Below are 17419 nucleotides of genomic sequence, written 5' to 3' on the forward strand. Positions count from 1 at the left end.
GAATGACAGTTATGATTTCTGCAAGGCTTGGAGAACATCTTGGCACATAAGAGCAAGAAACATTGGTATCAAAAAAAGAGGATGGATGGATTTTTAAAATGTGTTATATACACACAACGGAATATTATTCAGCCATAAAAAGAAGGAATCCTGTCATTTACAGCAACATGGATGGAACTGAAGTTATGATAAGTAAAATAAGCCAAGAACAGAAAGTTAAACATCGTATGTTCTCAGTCATATGTGGAAGCTAAAAAAAGTTGATTTCATAGAAGTAAAAGGTAGAACAGAGGTTACTAAAGACTGGGAAGGGTAGGGGGATGGGGGGAATATAAAGACATCTGCTAAAGCATACAAAATTTTACCTAGATAGACAGAATAAGTTTTAGTGTTCCATAGCTAGAACTATGACTATAGTAGGATGACTATAGTTAACAATATTATATATTTTCAGATAGCTAGAAGAGAGGAAATTGGATGTTCCCAACACAAAGAAATGATAACTGATTGAGATGATGGATTTGCTAATTACCCTGATCTGATCACTGTGCGTTGTAATTGAAACATAACTATGTACCTCATAATTATGTACAATTATTATGTGTCAATTAAAAAATAAAAAATAAAGGGGAGAGGGGCTTATATTTATATTAATATATTATCTAATAATATTGATATATAATATATATTATGTTGAAATCATTACATATATATTTATATGTGCTTTTTTAAAATAACATAGAACTGAAAGGAAGTTAACTTACACACACATAAAACTCTTTTTAAAAAATTCTCAAGAAAGTTGCATCAAAGGAATTAAATGTCGAAACAAATACCCAGAGAAGAGGAAGTAAATAAACCTACATGCTTGACTTTGGCTTGAAACGCAGGTAGGTAACAGCTTCAAAAGAATTTTTAGCATGAAGATTTATAAAACTGTGTTGTAAAATATAACAAAGGAAAGGCTGTAAGTAAAGGAACAACAACAACAACTGATTTTTAAAACTCTGTATATGAAGTAAAAATATTGGCTAATTTAGTGAAAAAGCCAAACTGGTAGATAGGCATCTGATTTAACTACTTTTTCACTTTTCAACAAGTTTTATGGAATGATACAACCTTGCTCTACTCACAATGGAAGGGAGGAACTACAAATCTAAACATGTCCAAACAGCAATAACTGGCCCAACTGGGAGCTGTTCAAAGACTGACCAATTGTGCTACCAGCTGAAGGTGGCGTCTGTCTGCAAATACCACCATTAAGTAGCAGCCAAAACATTCAGGGCCTAGAAGCAGAGAACACATCTCCAGCCTAGAAAAGACACACAGAATGGTATTTTTTAACTTGTTTTAAAAAAGCCATTTTGGTGAGGTGCAGTAGCTCATGCCTGTAATCCCAGCACTTTGGGAGGCCAAGGTGGGTGGACTGCCTGAGCTCAGGAGTTTGCGAACAGCCTGAGTAACAACGTGAAACCCCATCTCTACAAAAAAAATACAAAAATTAGCAGGGCATGGGAGTGTGTGCCGGTAGTCCCAGTTACTCGGAAGGCTCAGGCAAGAGAACTGCTTGAACCCAGGAGGCAGATCGCACCACTGCACTCCAGCCTGGGTGACACTGCAAGACTCTGTCGCAAAAAAAAAAAAAAAAAAAAAAAGTCATTTTAATGTATAGTGAATCACAGACTTTCCATCTTTCCATAAATACACTATGGTAAGTCTTTAAATATTTAAAATAGACTTTAAATATATAAAACTGATTGAAGGAGGAAAAATTAGTTGGACTGGTCTGAATGACTGATGAAATTAGCTTCCTAAGAGAGGCAGGCGAACATCAAAGCAGTCTCCGACTTTCAAATAACCTATCTATACAAATGGTCAGGCAGCAGAAGTTCCCTCCCACCCCTAAATCACAATACAGACTTAATACAATCCTTAACTAAGGTATCTCAGCCTAAAAGCAAAAACTGATTTCCAGTCTGACCACAGGAAGAATAACCCTCCAAGAGAGTCATCTTCTTTTAGTAATCATCAGTAATTAAGTAAATACTGCTGCCACCACTCACTCACCTACCACTAGCCTCCCGTCCTTTCCATACCTACTTTCTGGTCTCCAGGTTCCAGCCTATCAAGGGAAGGTGAGAAGGAACAAACACAGCTTTTACTACTTAGGCAGGGAAAATGTGGTCCTCAGCCACACCTCTATAGAAATAATATTGTAAGTGGAAGTTTGTTATGGTTAAAGTTGTTCAATTAGCATGACTTCAAGTAAGAAGGGTTGAATACCTTTTTTGAACTGATTCCTGAAGCTAATCACCAAGTATTAATACTGCTTAGACACAGAAATATAACCTGAGGCCTAAACAACTAATTTGCTAACTAACTTCACAATGGTTTAAAACTTCTTTTAGATCAGTAGCTTTATAGTTGGTTTTATAAAACAGCAGGGTGCCATAAATTTCACAGAGGATCAGAATATTTTATTAGAAAGATTTTTAAAAATTGTTTATTTACCAAACATTGAAACTGAGTCAGACAATGATGGTGCTACTTTAGTGAAAAATGTAACACATGTGTTGATTATTTTTAACATAAAGGAGTGAACAAGCTGCAACATAATATATTAGTAAGTAATACTACATGAATGGACTCTTTGAAGGAGAAAATGTAACCCTTTCAGGAATGTTTAAATAGGGTCATCTGATTACCTTTTTGCTTATCATTAAAGGTCAAATATAGGGTTCAAAAGTATGAAAAACATTTACAAGGTTGTAGAATATAATAAAGAGTTTGGAAATTGTGGTCACAGGTTTTCTTTTTTTCTGTAATTGAATACAAGATAAAAATGATAAATCATTAATGTAACATTGCCTTACTCCATTTTGAGCCACTGTAACTGAATACCTGAGACTGGGTAATTTATAAAAAACATCTTTCATTTTGTTTTCTCTCACAATTCTAGAGGCTGGAAAGTCCAGGGTCAAGATGCTGGCATTTGATCTGGTAAGGTCCTTCTTACTCTGTTCTTACATGGCAGAAAACAGAGGAACAAAGGTGAGTTAGCCAAACCCTGTGTGAAGCCTCTTTTATAAGGACCTTGATTCCATGAATAAAGGAACAGCCAACCCTCTGGCCTAATCACCTCTTAAAGACCCCACCTCTTAATACTATCACATTGGCAATACCTGAATTTTGGAGGGACACATTCAAACCATAGCAGACATCAATGGCTTTTTATTAGGTTGGTGCAAAAGTAATTATGGTTTTTGCCATTACTTTTAATAGGACAGATGTAAAAGAAAAGTTTCAAACCAGAGTCAAACAGGTAGCTGCAAATACATCAAAATGAAAATCTGAGAGACAGGAACTTTTACTTATCTTATTATAATCTCATCCCCTTGGCCTAAAACAGTGCCTGACACTTTGCAGTTGCTCAGTAAATACTTGTTAGATAAATGAATGAAGTTTCCCCCATATGTTCCAGAAATATTTGAGAAAATTTTAAAGATAATTTTTGTTACTATAAAGCTAGGTTTTGCTGTAAGAAAGTATAAACTATGTTGATAAAAATATAAAAACATAAATACAAAATGATTAAAATTGATCATAGCCCTATCACTCAAAGAAAGCTACTGCTATTACAACATACTGGTATATTTACTTTCAGTTCTCTTTCTTATGTGTATTTTTAGACAGTTGAGATCAAACATTACTTAAAATAGTTTATCTAGACTTCAATGTTCACTTAAAGTTTTAGTGTAATCTTTTCCCGAAGTTATTGAAAATGAGGGTATTCATCATTAAATACTTTTAAAATGTTATCTTTAAACATTCCAAAAGGCCTGAAAACAATTTTTATTGACAAACAGGTTTTATATGTTACTGGTTATATATTATTCTCTAGTCATTGATATTGAATTTGTGATTTATAGGCTTAAAGGCAAAACTATACTACAGGAACCATTTCAACCATCAAGTATGCAGTTTTGAGAGGAGTCAGAATATTCCTTTAGTTCGTTCATTTGTCCCTACACTTGACAAATATTTATTGTTGACTTAATCAAGACCAAGTACTGAGAATAGGATGAGCAAAACTATACAGCTGCTACCCCACAGAGCTTATAATCTAGTCAAGGGAGACAGACATTAATCAATCAATTAATTAATTAAAAGTTGTAAATGTTAGGAATAAGAGGTATATGGTCATATATGTCACTATAAAATAAAAGGATTTGTTCTAGACAGGTGTGTGTGTGTGTGTGTGTGCAGCGCATGCATAGCGGGGAATTGGGGGTAGGAGGTAGGTTGGGAATAATTTTGTCTAACATGTAACAAGTGCTTCATTCAATGCTAGTCAGGCCTGTGTTGGAAACATTAAATGGCTTCTCTCATTTTTTTATTTAACAATCACAGTATCTTATGAGTAATAATTATCTTCCCTCACTTTACAAATAAAGAAATTGGGGCTCAGAGTTAGGTCAAATAATTTACTTAAGATTACACAGCCAGTGTATAATGAACTGGGATGAAAACCCAGACAATAAAAGAGCAGAGCCCTTAAGTTATATGCTGCATATCCCACTTTCCTGCATTTATACCGACAATTATACTGAGATATAAAGGATAAGCTGGTGTTAATAAAGCATAGTGGTGGAGGGGAAGAGAGAATACTCAAGACAGGAGAGTCTGCTATAAATTAAAGTGCGAACAACAACAGTAACAAAGCCAGTGAACTAAGTAAGAACACAGAGAGCAATGGGAAATATGGAGATGAGTCTGGGAGATGAGGCTGGACCGGCAGTGAAAGCCCTCATGGCCCACATGAAGGACGCTGGCATTCCTAAATGCAATGAGAAGGCATTAGATGCTTTCACTGCTTTTATTTGAAATTCAAACACTTAGGGGAAAGAAAATTAATAAAGGTTGGATTTCATGAAGAATTAGAAAGATGAATACTTGCTCAGTTTGAAAATATTTTCTAGGATATATCATATCTGTATTAACAAGTATCCATACTTCAGGAATAAAAGTGGTAGCTTTTAAATACCCTTTCAAATAAATCAAATGTAGACAAATTTAACAGAGGTTTGGGTTTTCCTTCTGGGCCTGAGATGTGTCAACTACTGAAGAGGATTCTATACAGAGTACTAGAAAATGGCTTTGGGCTAGGCTGTGACGGTGTGGGTCAATTAGCCCCACAGCCGACCTAGAAGTAAGGAAAGTTGACACAGACTTCAGTCATAGAAGTACAGTAGACCAGGAATGATGGTATTAGAGTTATGAAAATGGAAACAGTAAAATACTATGCTTACCAGAAAAACTTAGGCTATTCATCAAGCTATTGCAGGTGAGGGTAGAAGGAAAGCAGCAAAAGGTATTTCCAAGGTACAGTCTGGAAACATCCTCTCTAGATGCCAACAATCACAATATGACAACATTGTATGCTCCACAATGTTTTAAAACTTTCAGCAGCTTTGGCCCTTCGACAATATAATTCCTGTTAACATACAGATCCACTGCAATATTAATTTATTCACATGGTCCTTTGAATCTCATAGGTTCAGAATGTTTTTTTGGTTTTGTTTCATTTTTGGTTTTTTTCGAGACAGAGTCTTGCTCTGTTGCCAGGCTGGAGATCTTGGCTCACTGCAACCTCTGCCTCCTGGGTTTAAGAGATTCTCATGCCTCAACCTCCCGGGTAGCTGGGATTACACGCGCCACCCACGCCTAGCTAATTTTTGTATTTTTAGTAGAGGCAGAGTTTTGCCGTGATGACCAGGCTGGTCTCAAACTCCTGGCCATCTTTACTTTGGAATTACTCCACCCACCTCAGTCTCCCAAAGTGCTGGGATTACAGGCATGAGAATGTTTTGATTCCATATTTCCGAATGCATTTTTATTAATTAGAATTATATCAATAATAATAAATTTCATCTAGAAAGTATTTTCTGGCCAGGCGTAGTGGCTCATGCCTGTAATCCTAGCACTTTGGGAAGCCAAGGTGACTGGATCAACTGAGGTCAGGAGCTTGAGACCAGCCTGGCTGGCCAATATGCTTAAACCCAGTCTCTACTAAAAATATAAAAATTAGCTGAACGTGGTAGCACACACCTGTAATTCTAACTACTCGGGAGGTGAGGCAGGAAAATCACTTGAACCCTGGAGGCGAAGGCTGCAGTGAGCCAATATTGCACCATTGTACTCGAAGCTGGGGTGACAAGAGCGAAATTCCGTCTCAAAAAAAAAAAAAAAAAAGAATTTTCTGAAACAACTGAATTCTATGATTAATTATCTACATAATGTGGTTATATCATATCTAACCTCTTTCCATTTTCAGCTTCTCAAAATCATTTTCATGGAAATTAATTCTTTTCCCATACATTTTACAAAGACAATTGGATCATTAATCAGGTTTTGTCCATATCAAATTTGATCAATTAAGGGTTCTGCCATTGTCAGTTATCTTTTGTGGTCATTATTTTTATCATATCTGAGTTCACCAATGTGACAAGAAAATTTAATTTTTCCTTCATTGGCAATTACATTTACTTTGTACAATGTTAGTAGTTTTCATCTTTATTTTGGAATTACTTCTTTTTGCCTCAGTTTTTCCCTTGTCTTTTTTTTTTTTTTTTTTTGACAGAGTCTTGCTCTGTTGCCCAGGCTGGAGTGCAGTGGCATGATCTTTGCTCACTACAACCTCTGACTCCCAGGTTCAAGTGATTCTTCTGCCTCAGCCTCCCTAGTAGCTGGGAGTACAGGCACTTGCCACCATGCCCAGCTAATTTTTGTATTTTTAGTTAGAGACGGGGTTTCAACATATTGGCCAGGCTGAATTTTTTATATTTTTAATATTATTGGCAAGAAGTTTCTTTGCCCTTTTTTTCGTATTTTTAGTTTGGGGGTGGGGGATCTGGGAAAAATTCCCCAAACATAGATCTAAGTAATTGTCAATTTAATTTTCTGCCAATATTCGTACCAATGATGAACACCAAATTTACTTAAATATAGAAACTAAGACTAACTCTGGAAGTTAGGATGATGGAATAGAACTTAAGTGTCATAAATCTTAAGAATATTAAAATAATAACTTGATTTTTAATAATAATTTATAACAAAAATAGATGAGAGGAAGGAAAAAAGTTCATTAATTTTCTCAGTTTAACAGAAGAAGAGTGATACAGTCTAAAGGTGAAATATACAGTTTCAAAAGATATTTTTATAACTGATTTTTTATAATCCTTAAAAAATACAGTAAATAATTCCTTTAGAGCTCTATTGTAAAGAAGTATTATTTTTGCCCTAAGTGGAATTACTGATGAAAAGATAAAATTATGTAACACCAATTTACATGTCTACAAGCAGTGTATAAGAAAGCCCATTTCATACCATCTTGACCTACATGAGGATTATCTCCTGAAAGACAATCTACTAAGATAGTAGGCACACAAAAAACAGTCTCTTTAAAAAATTTGCTATGATGAAGTTGAATTTTTTGCACACTTGTTCAAAATTTTTGTTTATAACATCCATTTTTCTATTTTTGTCTTTTTCTTTTTCTGATTGACTTTAAGAGCTTCTTTATATATTAAGAATATTAGCTCTTTCATATGTGATACAACTCATTTTTCCAACTTGTGGTTTTATATTTTAAATTTAAGGTACTTTTTGATGTACTTAATTTTTCTGCAGTCAATACTATCTTTTCTATTAAAGCTTTCTTTTGTTTTTATGCTTTAAAAGAGCTTCCCTAACTTAATGTCAAATTAAATAGCAGTTATATTTGTTGGTGTGAGGTAACACACACTAAGAGTTGTGTTACCTCACACTAACAAACGTGAACAGCTATTCCAGTATATTTATCAAACCAGCCTTTTGTCCGAAACTTATGGATATGTTTTCAAGGCATGACATCTGCTCATACAAGCTTCTAATCGTCACCTCTACCTGCTAATTGCTATGTGCTTCCCCTTCCTGAAAAGAGAGTCCTCTTTCTACCTGGTCCCTGTATGAAGAGAGGAAAGGGAGGATAGGATAATCCTGGTCCCCATCTCCCTTCCATTTATTTTTTGCATCTAACTCCCTTCACTTTCCTCTCCAATCCTTTTTGGGTCCCTACCTTTTCAGATTCTACTTTCATGTTTCCAAGTTGTGTGGTATTTTTTCAGAAATGTAATTTGGTACAAACTAATGAAAGAATACATAAAAAACAGAATGGTTATTTCAATCAACAATATAGTTTTCAAAAATCTAGTAACCATTACAAATAAAATTATCACTAAGTAAAATAGTGCCTAACATATTATTTTTAAATTTCTAAAAATTTTGTAAGCTCTATACCAATTGTCCATGATATATGGTAGGTACTCAATATTTGTTGCTGGGAAGAATTTATCTTTTTAGATCTGAAAACACAGGCATTGGGTTACAGTTTTAGATTTCAGGATTTTTACTGCCAAAATATTTTATGCAAACAAATGTAAAAGAATACAAAGGTGACAGTAACCTAAAATTTCCTCACAACTACTTATGATTCACAATTTAGTAACCTTTAGCTATTTCTGTTAGCTAGGTGGCAGGAGAACTTTATTTCTGTAACAACTAGAGAAACCACCACACTTTAAAAATTCACTGGGTGCAGTGGCTCATACCTGTAATCCCAACACTTTGGGAGGCCAAAGCAGGAAGACTGCTGTAGCTCAGGAGTTTAAGACCAGCCTGAGCAATATAAGGAGACCTCATCTTTACAAATAATTTAAAAATTAGCCAGGCATGGTAGTGTGCATCTGTGTATGGTCCCAGTTACTCAGGAGGTTGAGACAGGAGAATAACCTGTGCCCAGGAGGATGAGGCTGCCATAAGCCATGATTGTACCACTGCACTCCAGCTTGGGTGACAGAGCAAGACTTTGTCTCAGAAAAAACAACAACAAATTTTCTGGGCTACTTTTAATCTCCTAGAAGATGCATTGTTAACTTTAAGAACAGGCAATACAGCCAAAGTAAAAGTAGTCATTGTCATCCAATCCCTGGTAGTGGCAGACAATGAACAGTAGGCTAACCAAGTTCCATTTCCAACTTCCTTCTAACTGTCTGTACTACAGAGACTGCAAAAATTAAACATTTGACTCCCCAGCCTCCATTGAAAAGCTATGTTACACAGTTCTGACCGATGAGATACAAACAGAAGTCTGCTAGCACTGCCTCTTTACTTTCCTTCTTACTGCTTAGTACATATCTGTGGTGTGTAGGAGGCAGCTTCCAAGATGGCTCCCAATGATGCTTGCCTCTTGAAGGGACTACATCCTTGTGTAGTCCCTTCCCATACTGATCAGGGTTCTGTGATGAAAGAATATGGTAGGAGTGCCAGCTCACTTCAAAGATTAGGTTATAAACAACATAGCAACTTCCATCTTGTTCTTGTCTCCATCTGTCCTCTCCCTCCTGACACACACACTCTAGACCCTCCCCGCTCTCTCAGATCATTTGTTCTGAGAGAAGACCACTGCCATGCCTTGAAGAGAAATCCCTGTGGTGAGGAACTGAATCCTACTGCTGACAGTCCATGTGAGTTAGTTTAGAAAGCAGATCTCCGGCTCAACCAAGCCTTTAGAGGACTGCAGCCCCAGCTGGTATCTTGACTGCAACCTCATGAGGGACCCTGAGCCAGAACCTCCCAGCTAAGCCACTCCTGAATTCTCAACCCTCAGAAACTATGTGAGATAATCAATATTTATTATTTAAATCTGATACGTTTTAGGGTAATTTTGTAATACAGCAATAAATGCCAGAAATACAGTTATGCCTGAAGGTACAACTGCCTTTTTACGACCTTGATAAAAATCACATTCTAAGGATGGCAGACGGTTTTTATTAATGTCCTTCAACATCACATCAGCTCTGGATTGCCTAATTAAGACTTCCTGTGGAGGCAGACCCCTATCTGTTTATACTACATAGTAGGTTTTTTTGTTATTTGCAGCCAAATACATTCCACACTGAGATACTCAACAATTCCCAACACCTGATTACTGTTTCTAAAGAAAGCTTCCTTTTATTCAAGGATCTGCCTCTGCTCAGAAGTTTATACTTCTCTTATCTTCTGGAACCCAGTTGTTTATTTCCTGATCCAGAAAACATATTCAGGCTGTCCTGCAGGAACTCCTAGTATTTAAAGGCAGTGGCAAGGATTAACTCCTTCGTTCAGTAAGCAATTACAATACTCTTTAGTAGAATGCCTACTTCTTAAAACATGTCTCCCTTTGACATACTAAAAACTTTATTCAGTTACACCCCAAAACACAAAGAATTCAGAAATGTATTCCAAGCTGCTGGATCATATAATCCATAAGAAAATGTTTCTCTTGATGATAATCTGCTTTTTCACATCAATTCCAGGAACACGTTTCCGTCCAAGAGAAGGAAGTAGCTGTCTCTAGATGAGGTTCAATCATGTGCCACATAATGATGTTTCAGTCAATGATGTACTACATGTACAACAGGGTCCCCTAATACTGTATAGCATCATTTTTTTTTACTATACCTTTTTTTAATGTTTAGATATATTAATTTTTTTTTTTTTTTTTGAGACAGGCTCTCGCCCTGCCGCCTAGGTTGGAGAGCAGTGGCATGATCATGGCTCACTGTAGCCTCAAACTCCTGAGTCCAAGTGATCCTCCCACCTCAGCCTCTGAGTAGCTGGAACTACAGGCACGTGCTACCACACGGGACTAAGTTTTGTATTTTTGTAGAGATGAGGTGTCACCATGTTGCTCAGACTTAGATATATTTAGATATACAAATACTTACCATTGTGTTACAACTGCCAGTGTGTATTCAGTACAGTAACATGCTTACAGGTCTGTAGCCTAGGAACACTAGGTTATACCATATAGCCTGGGTGTGCAGTAGGCTATATCATCTAGGTTTGTGTAAGTACACTCTGTGATGTTTGCCCAATGACAAAATTGCCCAACAACATTTCGCAGAATGTATGCCCATCATTAGGCGATGCATGACTACAGAATAAGTAAGAGTTCAGCTCAGGAAAATCTCTCCTATACAATCCCACATTCCCCTCCTAACTGTGTATCTCTCTCTGGATGCCAAAAGAAGCCAAACATTGTAACACATAACAGAAGAAAACTTTCATTTGGCACAGAAGTAAAAGTAATTTAGATCTAGTGACCTTGCTTTGTTTTTTCTTTCCAAGTGTACAATTGCTCAGAGATAGAGGCAATACAGCCCCAGAAGACGAAGAAAAATGACAGGAAATCCTGATCCACACTTGACCAAAATCATCAAACAATCTAGGCAACTGGTGTTCACTCATATGATAGCTTTTTAAGTTGTCAGCAATCCTTGGCAAATACAATAGAAAATAACTTCAGTAAAACTCTGAGCTAAAAGGCTTAATATTCTCAAGGGGGTCTTGCCCATATAAAGGGATGGGGGCAGTACCTAAAGAAAGGAAATTTAGTCAGAGAATAAATCTTCTGCTGTAAGAGATAACATAATCCAAAATATCAAGTATACTGTATTTGAGGAAACACCAAATTTAATATAAAGTTTTCAAAATTTACGTAACTCCATATATATCACTTCATATATATATACATACACACACATATATAGATGTATAATTTACAGATAATAACTTCTTAACATTTAACCAACCTGAGGAAGCTATTTCTTAAAATTTAATTTTAAGAAAAATTCATTTTAACTTTAAGATGTAAAAAACAGTCTAAGATCTTTGAAGCTAGCCAGAGTACATTTCTGGATTCTAAAAGTACTGCTTAATCACAGCAAAGCAGACACAAAATGGTGTTTCATAAAAGTGTGATAGTTGCTATTGCAACGATCAGTAGGTTTACTTTTAATGTTTATTTAATTGCATATGTTCAGAAATAACATGATGTGATTGTTAAAGCCTGGAACGGCTCCTTGATTTCAAAACACAGTCACTTCCATAATGCCTATATATAAAAAAGCAAAATAGGAGGGCAAAGTTTTGTTTGTATTTTTATTTTTAAAATATGCAATGCTTTACAAATTTGCATGTCATTCTTGCACAGGGGCATGCTAATTTTCTCTGTATTGTTCCAATTTTGGCATATGTGCTGCTGAAGCAAGCACAAGGTGGACAAAACTTGAAATGCTAGTTTCCATCCCACAGGGACCCACAGAGTACTCCTTACATCATACTTAGGGAAGCTGTCATATTCATGCATATTTTTGCTTTTGATTTGTGAAATTAATTTAGTGATAAATTCAATTCTACTTTTTATTTTTCCTTTGCTGCCCCTACCACCCCCTCCCCACTATAACTTAACAATAACATATTGTTTTAAAGTTACTTATGATAATATTCCCGAGACTTCTGCAATTTGATGATTTCTTCCACTCACAGGAAGACAGGCCTCAACTATAACAATGAAAGTGAACTCCACCAGAGGCAAGACAATGTAACTAAACTCAGGGACTTCCCCTTTGCTACACCAGGGTACTCTTTGACCTACTTTGGTTTTCTACAAATCATCCCTTTAGTTCTCAGCCTGAAAGCACCAAAGCTAGGCCTCTGTTAATCAAACATTAATAAACAGTAACAAACAACAAAAAAGAAAAACACACATATGCGTACACACACACATTTATCTTAAAAAGTAAACAATCTAATCTGTGGAAAAAGCCATACCACTAAATAAAACATTAACAAAGGATAATTTATTGAGTTTTTTTCTAGAATAGATTTTAAAGACGCTTAAAAGGAAACTTTTTAGAGAATTATTTTAAGAATTGTAATAGCTTTTAAAATTAGTTAGTGTCTCATGTATGTATTCCTGATTCACAGATCCCATCTTTTGCTTAAAGCACCTGTTTATAAAACTTTACAATTTCGAATTGGAGTGGGGAGAGAGATCTGACATCTCTGATTTGACCTGCCAAGTCTTTTCTCCTTTGGGAGAATATTCATCTGCCCTTTCTATTGATTAGTTCAGTACTGTGCAGTTTTATGATTCTAGAAAAGTGTAAGGTAAAAATAAACAGCAATGACAGTGAACTAATCTCTTTTAGAGGGAAAAATCCCTCAAAGACAAAGACAATTCCCTCCCTCATTTACCTTTTAAGGTCAGAAAAAGTAGGCCATCAATAACTATAATTAGTGCAGCATCTGTAGGATGCTCGATTCTACTTTAACTACATAGAATAATTTAATTTGACTTATTATAATTAAATGAGATCAGTACTTAATGTGTCATGGAGCTATCAGTAAGACTCAGAAAACTTGTTACTGGAATGCAGCAATTGTTCCCCCCAAGACAAATGACCAGGGGAATCAGGAATAACAACATAATCTTCCTTCTCTCTGTATTGAATTTATGCCAGGCAACTTTCAATGTCTCCAGGAAAAAGTATGCACTGTTCTTTCTATCCTCCCCTCCCAATCTTTCCATCAGGACAGACTGATTTCAAATCAAGTACATTTAAATGGTTAAATCAATACATGCATATGAGCCTTGATTTAATCTGTGATTAAATTGCTACTCAGAAGTTAACAATTTTTTTAAAAAACGCATTTTACTTTTTGAAATATCTCACATATATTATTCATAACTTAGTTGTATATCTGACTTTAAAATGTACATAATCTAAAATTAAAGCAACAGTAAATTACTCCTAATTTTACATTTCCCTTAGGAAAAAAGAACAATGTACTAACATGGAGATTTTGAAACCACATCTGATTCCATGTATTAAACCTAAATAATAGACAGGCAATCTATGTAAGAAATAAACAGCCTTGACCAAAAAATTTTTTTCAACAAATTTAATAAGTGTAGAAATTTTCTATTTGTGTATAACATGTATATAAAAATTTTAAATTTTGAACATTTTCAGTTATAAATTTAAAATGTACTATGTATTTTAAGCAAAAATTAAAGGGGACATATCAGAATTAATTCTACTTAAATATTTTGGGATATGCAATAAACTTGATCTTCATCTTCCTCTTTTAAATTAATTAACCTGCCGGTGAGGTGGCTCACACCTGTATTCCCAGCACTTTGGGAGACAGAGGTGGGTGGATTGCTTGAGGCCAGGAGTTCGAGACCAGCCTGGGCAACATGGTGAAACCCTGTTTCTACTAAAAACACAAAAATTAGCCAGGCATAGTGGTGTTCACCTGTAGTCCTAACTATTTGGGAGGCTGAGGTGGGAAGATGGCTTGAGCCTAGGAGGCGGAGGTTGCAGTGAGCTGAGAGCACACCACTGTACTCCAGCCTTGGCAATAGAGTGAGACCCTGTCTCAAAAAAAAAATTAATTAATCTAACAAATATTTATTTAGTTTTTACTACGTGCCTAATGAGTGATGAAAAAATAAATGATGAGAAAACCCTGATATGGTCTCTACCCACATTAAACCTCACTTTAATGGAAGACAGAAATTAATCCAAGAATTATCTAAATATGATAAAGTATGGTACTCTGAAGAATAATGAGAGAGAATGGATCAAGTTAGGAAAGTCCTAGAAGGCTTTCTTTTTAAGAAACGGGGTCTCATTCTGTCACCCTGACTGGAGTGCAGTGGTACAGTCACGGCTTACTGTAGCCTTGAACTCCTAGTCTCAAGCGTTCCTCCTGCCTCAGCCTCCGAAGTGGCTGGGACTACAGGCATGAGCCACCATACCCAGCCTAGAAGGCATTCTTGAGGAAATTACAACAGAGAGAAATCCGAAAAATGAATGGGGGGAGTTTATTAGGTGAATAACAGAGCAGAGGTGAGGCTCTCTCCAGGTAGAGGAAAAAGGATGTCAAAGACTTTCCAGCAAGAGTAAGCAGTAAGTCAAGTGGGCCTGTGAGTCTGGGAACACAGAGTGAGGAAGAGCACACTGCAAGGTGAGGCTGATGAGTTCAGCAGCCAGACCACAGAGAGCCTTGCAGGGAGGCTATTCATCTTGGCTTACTCCTGTTGACTTGGCATAATCCCTTCTCTCACAGTATCCCAGTTTGGATGATAAATTATGTGAGACCATGTAAAAAAAAATTTACCTTTAACCAAAACACTATGAGAAGTCATATATAAAAATTTTAAGGTGGTGGTGGTGTGTGTGTGTGTGTGTGTGTGTGTAACAGAGAGACAGAGAAATAGCCATATTACAACATGAATTCATATACAATAGTCCCCTGGTATCTGTGGGGGACACATTCCAAGACCCCCCATAAATGTGTGAAGCCACAAATAGTACTGAATCCCCTATGTACTATGTTTTGTCCTATACATACATAGCTATGACATAGTTTAATTTAGAAATTAGGCCCAGTAAGAGATTAAAAACATTAAGTAATAATAGAATAACGATAAGAATATACTGTAATAAAGGTTATGTGAGTGTGGTCTCTTGTCTATCTCAAAAATACCTTATTATACTGTACTGTTGGCAAGTGAAAGCAAGGAATGTGAAACCATAGATAAGGTGGAACTACTGTATAAAGGTAAATATATAACTTCACCTGCAAAGTTTGGAACATACTTCATAGTTGGTCTCAAGGAGAACAAGATGTCTGAAATCATACCAAATGAATGGGTAATTAAGCCTTTTTGCAGAGAGAAATAGCCCTTGGTCACTGATCTGTCTGAGTCTCAGAAGTCACCGTGCAGAGGTCAGGCAGGCTTCTGGCTTGAGAAGGGAGCATGAGTATGTCTGTCAGTCAGTATAGAGACATACCTCTACACCAGATAGAAGAGGAGAAGGAAACTGCCAAGGTAGGTTCAGGAATAACTGAAGAGAAATAAGTAGGAGGGTGGGGTGATGGAAGGGAGCACACAGGAAAAGAGAGAAGCCTGCCCTTGGGCAGGGTGTTGAGGGGAAGGCCAGCAAGCTGCACAGACCAATGACTTGCCCCAAATTTTCCATGAGCCATACCCAGTAGCCAACTCAATTAGAATGATGGGACCGGAGGGGATGGAGATGATGTGGAAATGTTCCTGGAGGCAGAGCAATCAAGAGAAAATTTAGGGAACTACAGCTGGGGAACTGGTCTGCTCATCCCGACTGAGAACTCACTATCTTGTCAATAAAGATGAGTTTTACTTAATCCTTGAATCCTGAGGTCTTCTCTGAGATTAATGCTGTGATTACTACTGTTTCCCCTTTGCATTTTCCTATGTACCTTTGCTGATTCTTTTGCCTTTAAGCTTTCAACAATACTTCATATCAGGTTAAGTCTTGAGTTACCATCTTTTAATCTGATTGTCTTTCTATTCAATCTATAAATTCCTCACCAGGGGAGTTTTAACTATTTACATACAAAACTGTTCATTATATTGTGAAGTTAATAAAGCATTTTAAAGGAAGAAAAATACCTTCTACAAGTTGTCTGGTACTGAAAAATGTCTGAAAATAGTTATACTCTCTCTTTTTTTTAAAGAATAAAGTAAAAAATCTAAAAAATTTAATTTTTTATTTTGCCCCAGCTTGCAGCCTTTTACTTTACCTATATCAATGCTGAATTAAATAGAAAAAAATAAAATTAAGCCATGTATATAATTTTGGATCCAAAGAACTGAAATTCATGATATGGAAATTAACAATGAATGGTAAAATCATCATGAAATAGCCTTAGAATCTTAGTGAAGTAGTATTTAGTCTTGTCACTAAACTGGCTTGATTGATATCTGCCAACTTCTAGAATTTCCCCCACTGCCTCCTTTTTTTCCTACAGGCTATGATCATTCAAATCCTCAAACAGCTATATCCTTATGTTCTTGATTATATGCCAAGATGATAAATAAAGGTTTATAGATGACTCCAGAGTTAGCTCAGAGTCAATAAACCTAAAGGTGACCTAGGCCACATATCAGGCTATAATGGAAAATAGTGTATTTAGCCCCAAAGCATCATGGATTCAGCCACCTAGACAATATTCTGCCCAATGATGTACTGATTAACACCAAAATAGAAAATGATTTAGGACAGTATGTACTTTAGAACAAAAGGAAGATCTGAAAGCCACAGTTCATCATCAATCACCAAATCAAAATGTGGAACATAGAAAATATCAAATGAAAGAGAGAAAAGAGAGAGGGAGGGAGGGAGGGAGGGAGGGAGGGAGAGCAAGGAGAGAGGAAAGAAGGAGGAAGGGAGAGAGAGACAGAGAGAAAGAAGGGAGACAGAGAGAGAGGGGAGAGAGATGAAGGAAGAAAAAAAGAAATGAAGAAAGGGAGGGAGGGAAAAAAGCAGAGAGTATATTAAGTGTAAACAAGTCTATATAGCTAACAGTATACTTTAATGTAGGCAATATCTGTGTGGTGATAAACTAGTAACAATTTAGCAATATCTACATATATAACAGAGGCAAACAGCAGCAACAGCAACAATAACCAGTCCTCTGTTTTACTTTCTAATGGCACTCTCTA

General features: G+C 36.3%; 1 protein-coding gene and 1 non-coding gene across 5 annotated transcripts in view; both read right to left on the reverse strand.

Moving 5' to 3' along the window:
* SESN1 (sestrin 1) overlaps nt 1-17419 on the reverse strand; it is a 123930-nt gene that overhangs the window by 72044 nt on the left and 34467 nt on the right. The gene's annotated exons all lie outside the window — the stretch shown is intronic.
* LOC118153271 (U6 spliceosomal RNA) lies at nt 12029-12134 on the reverse strand. The gene has a single exon (XR_004742528.1). It is a non-coding gene; the product is annotated as a U6 spliceosomal RNA (small nuclear RNA).

This window comes from Callithrix jacchus, chromosome 4 (assembly GCF_049354715.1).
Source record: "Callithrix jacchus isolate 240 chromosome 4, calJac240_pri, whole genome shotgun sequence".
Classification (NCBI taxonomy): Eukaryota; Metazoa; Chordata; class Mammalia; order Primates; family Cebidae; genus Callithrix; species Callithrix jacchus.